This window comes from Pararge aegeria, chromosome 15, assembly GCF_905163445.1.
Source record: "Pararge aegeria chromosome 15, ilParAegt1.1, whole genome shotgun sequence".
Taxonomy (NCBI): Eukaryota; Metazoa; Arthropoda; class Insecta; order Lepidoptera; family Nymphalidae; genus Pararge; species Pararge aegeria.
This window is the reverse complement of record NC_053194.1, coordinates 3,628,329-3,641,321: the sequence shown is the minus strand read 5'-3', so window position 1 is coordinate 3,641,321 and position 12,993 is coordinate 3,628,329. Positions and strand designations below refer to the sequence as shown.

The 12,993-nt window shown below is 35.3% G+C and overlaps 1 protein-coding gene across 1 annotated transcript in view; it reads left to right on the top strand.

Moving 5' to 3' along the window:
• The first annotated feature begins 206 nt into the window (after positions 1–206).
• LOC120629904 overlaps positions 207–12,993 on the top strand; it is a 45,320-nt gene continuing 32,533 nt past the window's right edge. Inside the window, exon 1 of the mRNA XM_039898980.1 lies at positions 207–391. The gene's annotated coding sequence lies outside the window, so the exon portion shown is untranslated. The remainder of the gene's footprint in view (positions 392–12,993) is intronic.

Genomic DNA, 12,993 nt, shown 5'->3' with positions numbered 1-12,993 from the left:
TAATAGTTCTGTAGGTAAGAGTTCACCTAAAAATAAAAGCAATAGGTGATTAGTCTTTGTTTTCTTTTTTTTTTAAATTACACTCGTAAACTGGCGGTAGGTTACATTTCATATCAAAATACACCTGCTCGGAAAGTATGTTCATACCGTTTTGAAAACGATGCAGAGACAATAAATAATTTTATAACACGAGTAAGTAGGCAATGTATAAGACAGTACTCATTATTTGAAAACAAGTGCGCCAATTGTCTGTACCTACCCTACTGTTATTGTACAACAGCCCGCATTGTGAAAACTATAGTAAACGATTGATGCTATACTGATCCTTATAACACAGTGAAACGGCCTGTTTTCATGTGATCAATTCAATTGTTATCTTCTGAGGCAGTAGGTATGTATTCTTTAAAAGAATTTCCCGTGCTGCAAATTGCTTCCCGTCGACTGGTTCTAACGACTTCATTGTGCACTTTTCATTCAGTGTGTAGATGAATCTAACTGGAGCAGTCTACATTGTATGGCACATTCCCTCGATCAATAAAATCTATAAGGGTATTTAAATAAGTAGTTAGGTTAGTTAAATACCCTTATATTGCTTCCATACTTATGTTGAGCACAAGCATAGAAATCTTAATAACAAGACACTAGCAATGTTCTTTAGATAATAAGTAAATTTAAACCTTCGACTTTTAATATAGTGTACATTATTCTACTAGTCAAGCCCTTTCATTTGATACCCATATTGAGGGAGATTTGAAAAAATATGTAATCCGCCATCTTGGATCGATTTCCATCAAATATAGCTAAGAACATGGGGAAATACAATGATACAGACAGACACTGTGTGTGGCACACACACCCACACACATAAAAACAAACACACACACATACACACACACACACACACCATTCACAATTCACACACACGCACACAATCACCACCATGGGTAGGGATAGTGGTGACAACTGGGGGGCCGTACCAGTGGCACTACGTACAATGGAAGGTTCCGGCCGACCAAGTACGGAGAAAGAAGAATCCCAGGGAAAGAAGAAGAAGAAGAAGAAGAATTGGTGACATCTGACAACGATAGATCTGTCATCAGCACTAAGCACTAAAAAGTTAGGTACGTAGTAAAAGCAGCATATAATATATTATAGTTAAATCAACAATGCAAACGTTAGAATGAATTGATTACCCTATCCTTTATATATTGGTGAAATAGGTACCAAACTTCCAAAAAACACCTTTTGCACGAAACGCCGGGGTCCTCTGGGAAATGCCCTTGTTTTGCTGTAATTTTTTATTTATTCCTCAGATTTCCCTTATGATAAAACAAAGATTGCTTTAACTAGTTTACTTTCGTACTATATTCTTGTGCAAGTCCAAAAATACATAGAATACCTAAGTATCTAAGTATATTTTCGAACTATAATAGGTATAAATGCGTCGTTGGTCTAGTGGTTACTATGTTCAACCACGGGTCACGAGATCCAGGGTTCGATTCCTGGGTCGGGCCAAGAATAGATTTTTTTTCTGTAAAAGATTCTTAGTTCCAGTCCCAAGTTAGGAAATGGGTGGCGACTACAACCCACCCCTGTAGGTCAAAAGGTCTACATTTGTTGTAAAACTAAAAAATAATTAGGTATGAAGTTAGATTAGTTCATACCTAAGCTATTTTACCGTTTATGTAATCCGTGTAGTGGTGATAGCCCAGTGGGTCGGAATTCGGCTTCACTTTCGACGGGCCGTTTTCTAAGTTATATGCGTTTTAACCAATTAAAATATCAATTGCTTCAACGGTAAAAAAAACATCGTGAGGAAACCTGCATGCCTGAGAGTTATACATAATGTTCTCAAAGGTGTGTGGAGTTCACCAATCCGGGGCCACATTAATACACATAAAATTCATCAAAAAAAATGATCTGCGGTACGAAGTTCGCCGGGAAAGCTAGTTAATAATAATTTTCGGTTATTCATAATATTTATAATACAATGCTAATGACAAAAGTTTTTAATATTTCCCTTGGTAAGTATGATATACTTAGTTTTATGTGTTTGCAGTTGAGAGGCTTCGGCCGTGGCTAGTTACCATTCTACCGACAAAGACGTGCGATTTAGCGTTCCGGTATTGTTCCTCGTAGAAACGGATTAGAGGTATGCGCTTATTATAACTTCTTTACGCCTAACAGGTTAGCCCGTTACCATCTTAGGCTTCATCATACCTTACCACCAGATGAGTTACTTGACTACAAAGTCAAGTAATTGCAGTGGTATGCAAGGGTTTTGACCCTCGTCCACCATGCTGGCCCAGTACTGATTTCTAGACATAGCCTTTGAGAATACTGACATAAGTGAACTTAGGAAGTTCCGAGTTATTACAGGTAGTAATCAAACTTAGGACCTCCTATTCATCCAGAGTACGCTGTATCAGAGAGGTAGTGGAAATGTATCTGAGCGCAGTTTGTCACCAATATAATATAATGCTCAAATATATAGTTTGCATCCAAACCATCTTAAAATATTGAATCAGTAAATTATTTGATTAAACTAAAGAATACTAAGTTTTAGCATTCATCGTGAATTCTCCTAATCGCGACGCATCATTGGGGGTGTGCTTTCGTGTCTTCAAATACATTCAACTGTAAAAGCAAAGGACCTCTCTGGCGCAGCGGTGAACGCTGGGTTTTTAAGTAGGAGGTCCCGGGTTCGAACCCCGCCAGGGGTAATTTTGTCTGGTCTGGTCTTGTGGGAGGCTTCGGCCGTGGCTTAGTTACCACCCTACCGGTAAAGACGTGCCGCTAAGCCATTTGTCGTGCTGGTACGATGTCGCGTAGAAATCGAATAGGGGAATGGGTTTGATATGACTGCTATATCCGAAACAAGTTAGCCCGTTAGCCTTTTAGACTTCACATACAAGCAGGAGAGATTTAGGATTGAAGGGCTAACTTGTAGTGCAATAAAATAAACCTTTATAATTTTAATTTTTTAAAGAGGTAATATTAGCATACACTTTACGTGTGCAGCAAAATTCCTGTTTACTTTAAGTATCGTACATGCTCTTTAAATATCACTTCGGATTAAGTTGAAATAATCCTTATTTTGCTGAAAAATATCTGGGGCGCTCGTATTAAACTCTCTTTTGACCGGACCCAGCGCGCGAGACCGCTCAGCGCGGTTTTAATGTAATGCGGCGTAAAGTACAGGAAAAAGCGGTTTAGGTACTTACTTTTAATCTATACGAAATCCAATAGAATGAGTGTATGTAACACTTACATAAAGAGAGCAGGGATTGTTTAGTGGGTAAGATTTCGACCTTCCTTTCGTGGAGCCCGAGTTCGATCTCCAACACGCACCACGCAGTTTTCGGAGTTATGTGCGTTTCTAATTTAAGCAATTCAAATATAACTAGAAACCTGCATGCCTGAGAGGTCCCCATCATTTTCTCAACGGCGTGTGAAGTCTACCACACTGCACTTGACCAGCATGGTAGACTGCGGCATAAACCCTCCCTATTCTGAGAGGAGACCAGTGTTCCGTAGTGAGCCAGAAGAAGAAGAGTTTGATAATGATGACGATGATAAAATTGATATTTTACTCAACAGTTATATTTTACTAGTTGTATCGGTGCGGAACTTTTTGAGTTCTTAAAGCGTACACAAACCAACCAACCAAATTTCAATATATTTATAGATTTCAAAGTTTTGCGGTATTAGCCGAGCTTGGGCGTACGACGTCACATGGACTTGCGATCTCTTCCAGGCAACCTTAGGATAAGGAAAACAAAAGGATAACATACTGAAGGTTGTGCGTATAAAAAAAAATACATACTAATAACTACATACTAATACTTGAACTAGATTACACAAATAAAATAATACATAATATAATAAATATTAAAAAGAAATAATAAACTAAAATATACTTTAACATATCATAAATATATTAATAACAGCAAATACTATTACAAGTCGTCTTTAATGTAAACTATAGTGGTTTTTGACAGCCTTCTTAATTAAATCGGGGCAATAAACGTAACGATATAATCGTCACTCACAAGTCACATAATAATTGTGTTATGATTTAAATAACTAGGTGATACTTGTACTATTTAATCATCCCCGACTAAGTGAGTTTTTACTTATATAATGTAAAATACTTTTAAGCGACATATTTCACATGTTAAGCAGGAGCATCAAATAACAGCAAAAGTAAAATTTAGTTTCAGTTAAAAGACCATCCCTTCAGATATCGAATAATAAAGAAAAAGTTTATATCTTATACCAAGCTCATAAGGTTTAAAAAAAATCTCATTAGTATCGAAATGTTAGTAAAGTAATTTATGTTTTAATCACGGGGAAATATTATACTAAGAAAGTTTTTTTTTGATACCATTTATTTTTCACAATTACATTAATACTGAAAATGTTTTTGAAAGTTTATATCTTATACCAAGCTCATAAGGTTTAAAAAAAATCTCATTAGTATCGAAATGTTAGTAAAGTAATTTATGTTTTAATCACGGGGAAATATTATACTTAGAAAGTTTTTTTTTGATAGCATTTATTTTTCACAATTACAGTCATACTGAAAATGTCTTTCAATCAAAAATCTCGAGATTATAGCGGATATATCTAGATAATAAACACCATAATTGTATCTCCTTTAAACCACATATATGTATCTTATATAATAATAATAATAATAATTCTTATTGTTCCGATCGTCGTTTCAGTCAATGGTCTTCTCGCAAAACGCTTCGACCAACATCTTAAGAAGCTTTCGCTTGGTTGTTGGATTAAGGGTCGTATACAGAAGGCAGTCCTTGAAACGGCGCGTATTGTGAGGAGGTTCCTCACTCTGGAGCCCAGACTGCCGGTTGTTTGGGCATTCAAAAGCCCCGCAAGCGGAGGGTGGATGTTTTTTTTTATACATTTTTAATTGCGTTTTTAATTTTTTTTTAAGCATTATAAGAATTAAAAAAAAATGAAAAAGAATAAATTTAGGAATAATAATAATAATAAATATTTTATTAGAAAAAAAAACAATACATAGGAATTAACATATAGAGTACACGCTACACAAAAACATATCAATGAGAACATATACAATAAATAAAGAAAAGATTTGTATTTACTTATGTTACATTATTGAATTAATTACCTTTAATTAAATGAGTTTTTTTTATTACCCCACTACGAGTTAGCCCTTAGTGCAGTCAGCACTCTCACCTGGTTGTAAGTGATGATGCAGTCTAAGGTGGTAGCTGGCTAATCCTTTAGGGTTATTGCAGTTATATGAAACCCATTCCATAACCCTGATTTGTTTCTAAGCAGCGTCTTGGACAGTAGGGCGGGAACTTGCTACCGCTAAAACCCCCCACGATAACTTTAGTGGTTATTTGGTAGTTATGTTTGGCTTAAAAGGTGTGGCGACGGTAGATCAGAATACAGGTATCACCGACGCTTCTCTTCCCACGTGTCGTACGAGGCGACTAGGAATAGTCGTAATAGGCGGATTTTATAAAAACCCTTTTATCTATACACGAGAAACCAATCTTGACAAAAATTTGCAATTTCCAGGATTTTTTATCGCGTGCGATGTCGCAGGCAATAGCTAGTAATTGAATAATCAAAAAACATCTTTCAGTATAATAATAGATGGACTAAACAGATGGTTCACCTAATGGTAAGTGTGAAACCATTGCCTTTAAACAGAGCAAAATTTCTAAGGTCAAGCAAGAAACACATCCTATAAAATGCCGCCCTATGTCCATAAACCTGAGGCATGGGTTAATCTCACGTGCCTGTAGTTACATCTGTAAATACCATCTTAAAACCGGAACACAGCTATTCTGCTTGGCCAAAGAAATAAGCATGGCGGTATTACTTGCCACACAAAATTTAAATTCAAAATTCATTTATTTCAAGTAGGCCTAATTAATAAGCACTTTTGAAACGTCAAATCAGTCTGTTTGAAGTGACTCTACCACCGGTTCGGAAGGCAGATTTCACTAAGAAGAGCCGGCAAGAAACTCAGCAGATTGCTCTTTTCCAACATCATTTTAAAGTTCTTTAGAATTTTTCTGTTTTGTGAGAGTGGAGTGGCCTGCTTTCAAGCAGCCTTGTCGTTAAGGAATGCGGACCTCTGTGCAAAAAAAAAATTACAGTAATAATCGACGGACTAAGTAGGTGCCGACCTGATAGTAAGTTTAAAACCATTACCTATTAACAGACCAACATTTCGCGGGGCACACAAGAAACCTACTGTGTCCATATACCTGAGTAGATGTTAAGCATGTGCCTAACGCCAGAAATAAGCATGACGGTATTACATCCATGGACGAGCTCATTCCCAAAAAGCTCTTTTACTTAACGCCACAGCTTGTATAATGATCCACAGACAGTTCAAGTCCAATTGTTCGTACGTTCTTTGTCCCTCGCGTTAGTTTGCAGACAAAAAACAAAGATACCGGACCATCTTTTAAACTCGGATATACTCCGTTAGAATATTTTCGGTGTAACCACAGTGGTCGTGTTACTGGGTGGAAGGCCTAATATAGATAACATTTGTTTCTACCTACACTTTTGAAGCAAAAATCCTCATCTGGCAAACTGTGACTAGTAGTGTTGCCATCCTGCTCTAGCTGTATTGTTGAATTGTATATGTCTAGAGGAGCAACTAACAAAAAATTAAAACGTTAATTTCTGCATTTTGAAATTTGGAGGCAACGGATAATATGTAGCGATTCGTTTTTTTTCTGTTACATGTAACGACCGCAATTTTTTGAAAGCGATCCGCTGACGTTCCGCCCCGCCTACACCCTGTATACGATTCATATTGTCCACCAATCCATTATTATTTTTTTGTTTATTCTTTTTTACCATTTAATTCTAGACATAGAACACTGGGTTACTGGTAAACGACGAAAAAAAGAGTCATCTAAGATATAATATATTTTCTACCCCTCCTAAAAAATCGGGAATTAAAAAAATCATTTCTTATAGCGATATCTAGAAATTCTTTGAAGTACCTACTTGCATCGTTTCCATTGGATATAAATGATCAAGTCGGCATAATATCAGTATTGCACTCTTCTAAAATGTTCAGGATTGTTTTGTGAAAATTTCGCACCTTCCTAGTATGTATATGGTAAGCAAAGGTATGTGATTCTTAGTGATCTAAAATGATACGCACAGCTTTCCAAATTTTTAATATTATTCATAATCTTTATATCAAGTTTTTAGTATTCAGTCACGGATGAAAATATAAAAACTCTGTATCTCAAAAGTAGCACTCTCCAACAACCACACTTTAAGAGAGTGGAAGCTCGGTCAGTTCTGAAAGAGGCTTCGAGTAGCTCTCAACATCGCGTACGTTTTTCCTCGAGTTTGTATTTTAAGCACTAGACTTTTTTAGTTTATTGAATCTTTCGAAACAAAATTTTAAAAGTATTATATTAAACAAAAAAAAAACCTTGGATAAAAGCAGGCGTTACTTTGCGGTTCCATGATAAATTATGAAAACTAAGCTTAATTTGCTATATACCCCGCAAAATTTAGGAGAATATGTATGGTGTTATTTAGAATTTAGGTGTTAATTATTCATTGTAAAGTCAACATCGTCTGAGGATGCTCCGGTTTCGGAGGGTAGTCCGTAAAGGGTAACATTGGAGTATAAGGTTTGGAGAAGTTACACAATATAGACAAAAAAAAACAAAATAGTCTGTAAACTAAAATTTAAAATGGTTCTGACTATGCAGCTGAGCTAAGTTTAACCGCTAATGCACAAAAAACATGCTATATATGGGCACCCCACTGAAGCTTACAATCCAAGGCCACCCCTAGAAAAACTGTAATTCTCCATTTTAATCGTTTCACCGTTAATCATTATATTTTAATCGATCTTCCTCACATTTGGTAAAATAAATTCCACACACTTTTTTTTAGCATCTATATTAGCAGTAAACCAGTGAGACACATGCGAACAGCCCGGTTTACATCGTCAGAATTGTCTTTACTTCTATAGGTCTCAAAAATGAGTGATGTATCATCTGCAAACAGTACAATGTCACAAGTGTTACTAACATGGTGTGGTAGAATAAAAAAAAAACAGTTTCCCTGTTGTGACTCGCTCAAGACTGCGCCAGTGGGTGTGCGTGCGTGCGTTAGTGTGTGTATGCAGATAATTATTTTCACTGATTTTGATAATTTTTTTCGTCTGTTAAGTGAATTTGTTAGAAGTGTTCCGAGCTACGTTTGACGAAAATCGCCCAAAGATGTCCACCGCCACCAAACGGAATTATATTTAAATTTATTAATTATAATTAACGATATATTTTTTCACAACTCCCTCTTTATTTATATATAAGTTGGCTTTATTAGTAAACACCTATTTTAAATTTATCATCATCATCATTAACTAACTAAAGGTTGTCTGAGAGAGATCGCTTTAGCGATAAGACCGCCTGTGCACACCTAAACTAGTTTTTTATTATTTTTTTATTTTATCTATTGTGTTTCTTTTTTTTTGTTTTTGTGTGTGTGTAAGAATTTAATAATAATTATATAACCCATTACCGGCCCACCATAGGGATCTTCTCAGAAATCATCAGGGTCTTGTCTCAGAATATGAAGTGTTTAGGCCGTAGTCTACCACGCTAGACAATTGAGGATTGGTACACTTCACACGCCACTTCTTCACTTCCTCACGGTGTTATCCTTCATCGCTGGAGCTCGTGATATTAAAATTGCTTAAAGTTATGTATTTGTAATTAATACCAATTTTAAAAAGAGACTTCCCCGAAATTTGTTGGAGCTTCCGTAGTTTTGATAGCATACCTACAATTAATTTTAATCTTAGGTTAGTAATCTACATACAAAGCCAATGTTCTAGTGGGTTATAATTTATACTTGGGTAAATGGTTATACCTACGTTACGCACTCGTTGCTATAAGCTACGCAGATACTGCCTTTATTATTACTGTTTATACATACGTTTGCTCTTACTGATAGCGGAAACATCAGACGGAAAAACAAATTATTAAATTTCTCAGTATACAGTTACATTTTGTTATTTCGATAGATTTGATCTTGATTTAGTAGGAAGGTAGGCAGGCATTTCCCAATGTCTTTCTTCAGGTATGGAATGTCTAGTTAACGTCTTGGAGATGTCTCTCAGAAAGTTCAAAGTTTGTATTAAACGAAAGCAATTAACAGAATTCCATTAAAATATGAAGGATTACAAAAATGATACAAAAGATTGGGTACGAATTATAACTACGTTGCTCTTACCAGATTGCTTTATATATATTTTTAAATAATTATATTAAATGGTTATTATACAAAGATCACCCGCTCTCTTGCAGCTGTTCCTTACTGTCAGAGGTTGCCTGTAAGAGATTGCTTGCAGCAATTGCTTATGTTTGCGTGTAACAAAGTATTTCTCCTTCTTGGCTTTTTCTTAGACCAGGGCACGTTTGGTATCTGCGTATAGCTTTAGTTTTAAGTTTATTAATGTAGTTATCGCCATTATATCACTGCCATCACTGATCTAGTATTACGTCAGTGACTGCCATGTACAATTTTCTAGTGAATTGTACGCATAAAAAGTCCATCAATTATTTGAATAGAAAAATATTGGACTTCGACTTTGAAACCCTGAAATCGACCTTACAGAAAAATATATCATTTTAATTCTTTTAGAATGGCGACTTTATCACTCACAGGTATTTTTCCAGGAAACCATCATATAGGCAAATACAGTCCGATTCAAACTTTATGACTTCTGCGTTCGATACCCAGAATTCAGTATTCGGTATCAGCCTGTCAGCGAAACCGTACGCTAAATTCTCACAGTTACAGCTTACTTCCGCAACGATATAAAGATTCAATTGGACTGTACCTACTATATCTAAGATTTAAAATCTCTTACAGAGAGGCCCCACCTTACTACCTCGAACATGTGTGGAATACTCAAAGGGTTACAAGTAATGTTATGATTTTCACTACAAACACTATGAAATAGGGTTATTAAACAATTAGCACGTGCGTATTATTGAACTCCGTCAGTAATGGCTCATAAAGTAAATAACTTAATTATATAATTATTTCTTTAAAATAAAAAGAATATAAACTGTATACTAATTTTATTGTGATCTTTATCAATTAATCTTAACTATCCATTGGACTTAAAATATTTTAGTTTGAACGGTGCTAAAGCTCTCTCATTCAAAATTCAAAATTCATTATTTCAAGTAAGCCTAGTATTGATAAGCACTTTTGAAACGTCAAGTCAGTCTGTTTGTAGTGACTCTACCACCGGTTTGGAAGGCAGATTCCACTGAGAAGAGCCGGCAAGAAACTCAGCAGATTGCTCTTTTCCAACGTCATTTTAAAGTTTAACAATCTTTAGAATTTATCTGTTCTGTGAGAGATGAGAGCGGAGTGGCCTGCCTCCAAGCAGCCTTGTCGTTAAGGAATTCATCAATCGTATAGTAACCACGATTTGTTAAATGTGTTTTAATATATTGTTTCAACTTAGGTGAAGGTAGATCTAATATTACCTTGTATCATGTTATAAAAGCATATACCCATCCCCACAAAGTATTTCTGTACTTTTCTCAGACGATATGCAGATATCACTAATTTATGTCCGTTTCCAGTTAGTTGACTGTTTATATCGACTTTTTGTTTATAATTACTTATGTTTTGTTTAATAAAGATTATTATAAATATATTGCGAGGCTACTGTAAGTATACCTATTTCTTTAAATTTGGTACATAGGGATTCGCGTGATCCAAGTTTATATATCGATCGCACAGCTCTTTTCTGTATTATAAATATAGTTTATATATCAGCAGCTCTGCGCCATAACAATTTCTGAATTCTGAGCGGCAACATGTACCTACCCTGCAGTAGGACAGTAATCATCATATCAACTGGCCCACTACAGGGCACGGGTCTCCCCCCATAATGACAAGAGGTTAAGGCGCCGTTGAGAACATGATGGACAACTCTCAGGCATGCAGGCTACCTCTTAAAAATTTCCTTCACAGTTAGAGGTGCGTGCTGGGATTCGAACTCGGCCCCGAAAGTGGAGTCCAACCCACTAGGCTATTACCGCACACCCGCAGTAGGCCATCAATGGGTTAATAATCCAAATATACAAAAAAAATTACAAAAAAAATGTTATACATACTAACTAAAATTAATATTAAAAAAAAAATAAGTTACATTAAAACGGCTATGTAGGTACTTTCCTAGATAGGCGAACGGTATACGGTATATTGATATCGAATTGCAACTTGTGAAATCCTTTTTATTTTGTAGTTCCGGTAGCCATCCGTGGTCTTCATCATCTGTTGTACTTGATCAAATTGTGCATTTCTAATGAAAATGCACAAGTTAATATCAAAAAATTACACAAATCGTTAAAGGTTTGCCTCCTTTATTTCTAAAGGCCTGCCTTGATTTCTCTAGGATTCTATCATCTGACCATCCAGAAAAGAATACTCTTAAGAACAAAATAAAAATAATTGAGTGGAAAATAGCACCTCCCAATCTAAATACAAATACCGCGTTAGGTTTAATAGATACTAATATTATAAAGACTTTGTTTGTATTTGAAAGATTTTGTTTGTTTGTTTCTTAATACCAAGTAGGCTCCGAAAGTACTGGACCGATTTTAAAATTTTTTTTCTAAAGTTTTTACAAGAATACTCAAATTAAAATATGCTCTAAAAACAAAAACAAACGGACGAAGTCGCGGGCAACATTCTATTTATAATATAAAAATATCCTATGTCTATTATATCTAGTTTTAAGAATTACAAATTTTACGCGGATGAAGTCGCAAGAAACCGCTAGTTATAAATAAATAACGACGTAAAGAGGCGTAAATATGTAGGATATATATTAATAAAAAGTTCTATACGAAAGTAATCTAGCAATATCCATTAAAATTCATCAAATTATCCATCACCCTGTATTAAATGAGCCGTCATCCGTGTTCAAAAAGGGTAATTTATTAAGTTAATTCACCCTGCCCTTGAAACACGCTATCCCACTTTCAGAGTAAGCTAACCCTGAGAGACTGTATCCAAGCACATTGATATAGTACCATACTAGAATTGTCAGAATCTGAATAAGAATTATTGTCTTTATTCAAATAGACACGTTTATCAGTATTTAGCTAAGTACCTGCCTTTTTTTTATTTTTACTGGTATAAAACTCGGACAGAATAGTACTGTATTTATTTTTATACTTATAATTATTAAACGACCAAGATGATGTCCCACTAATTAAGGGCCACTCCCATATGCCGAAATTAGTATATGCCTTTCACATCAGTCTTATAGCGAATGTAGCGTCATCTAGTAGGAAACGTTGCAGTTTCGATCTACTTTTTCAAAGGTCCATATTACAATGAGACACGTTTGAAACAAGAGATGACACATTGCTTTTTTATATTTTTATAATTCGGCATCGACGGTAGGAGAGCCGTAGCTTAATTGGTGAAAGCGCTCAGGCCGCGATGGCCCGAGAGTCGCAGCTTCAAATCCTGTCGGTTCTGAAAATTTTTATATGCATTTTAAATTTATAAAATTGATAATTCCTCCAAGTGTAGGTAAAAACACTAATAAAAATTATAAAAATATACGTAATTTCCCATTATAAAATATACATAGTATATATAAATATATAACATACATAATATATAAAAGTAGATTTTAATATATAATTTACAAACAATACTGTACTTGACTGAGGCGATGGGTCTTCTTCACTGACGTTAGACCATTATTATGTCACTAAAAAACTTAGACTAAGAGCCTTAATATTATATAACAAAAATGAGTGGAATATCTTCTTATTCTTTTCTTATGAGAATAGCTTTAATCGTGCACAGAGTACAAATATTTCGCCAATGTAATGAACTTGTATCGCTTTTGTCAACAATATTGACAGCGGCCAGCCTGAGTTAGTTCTACCGCAC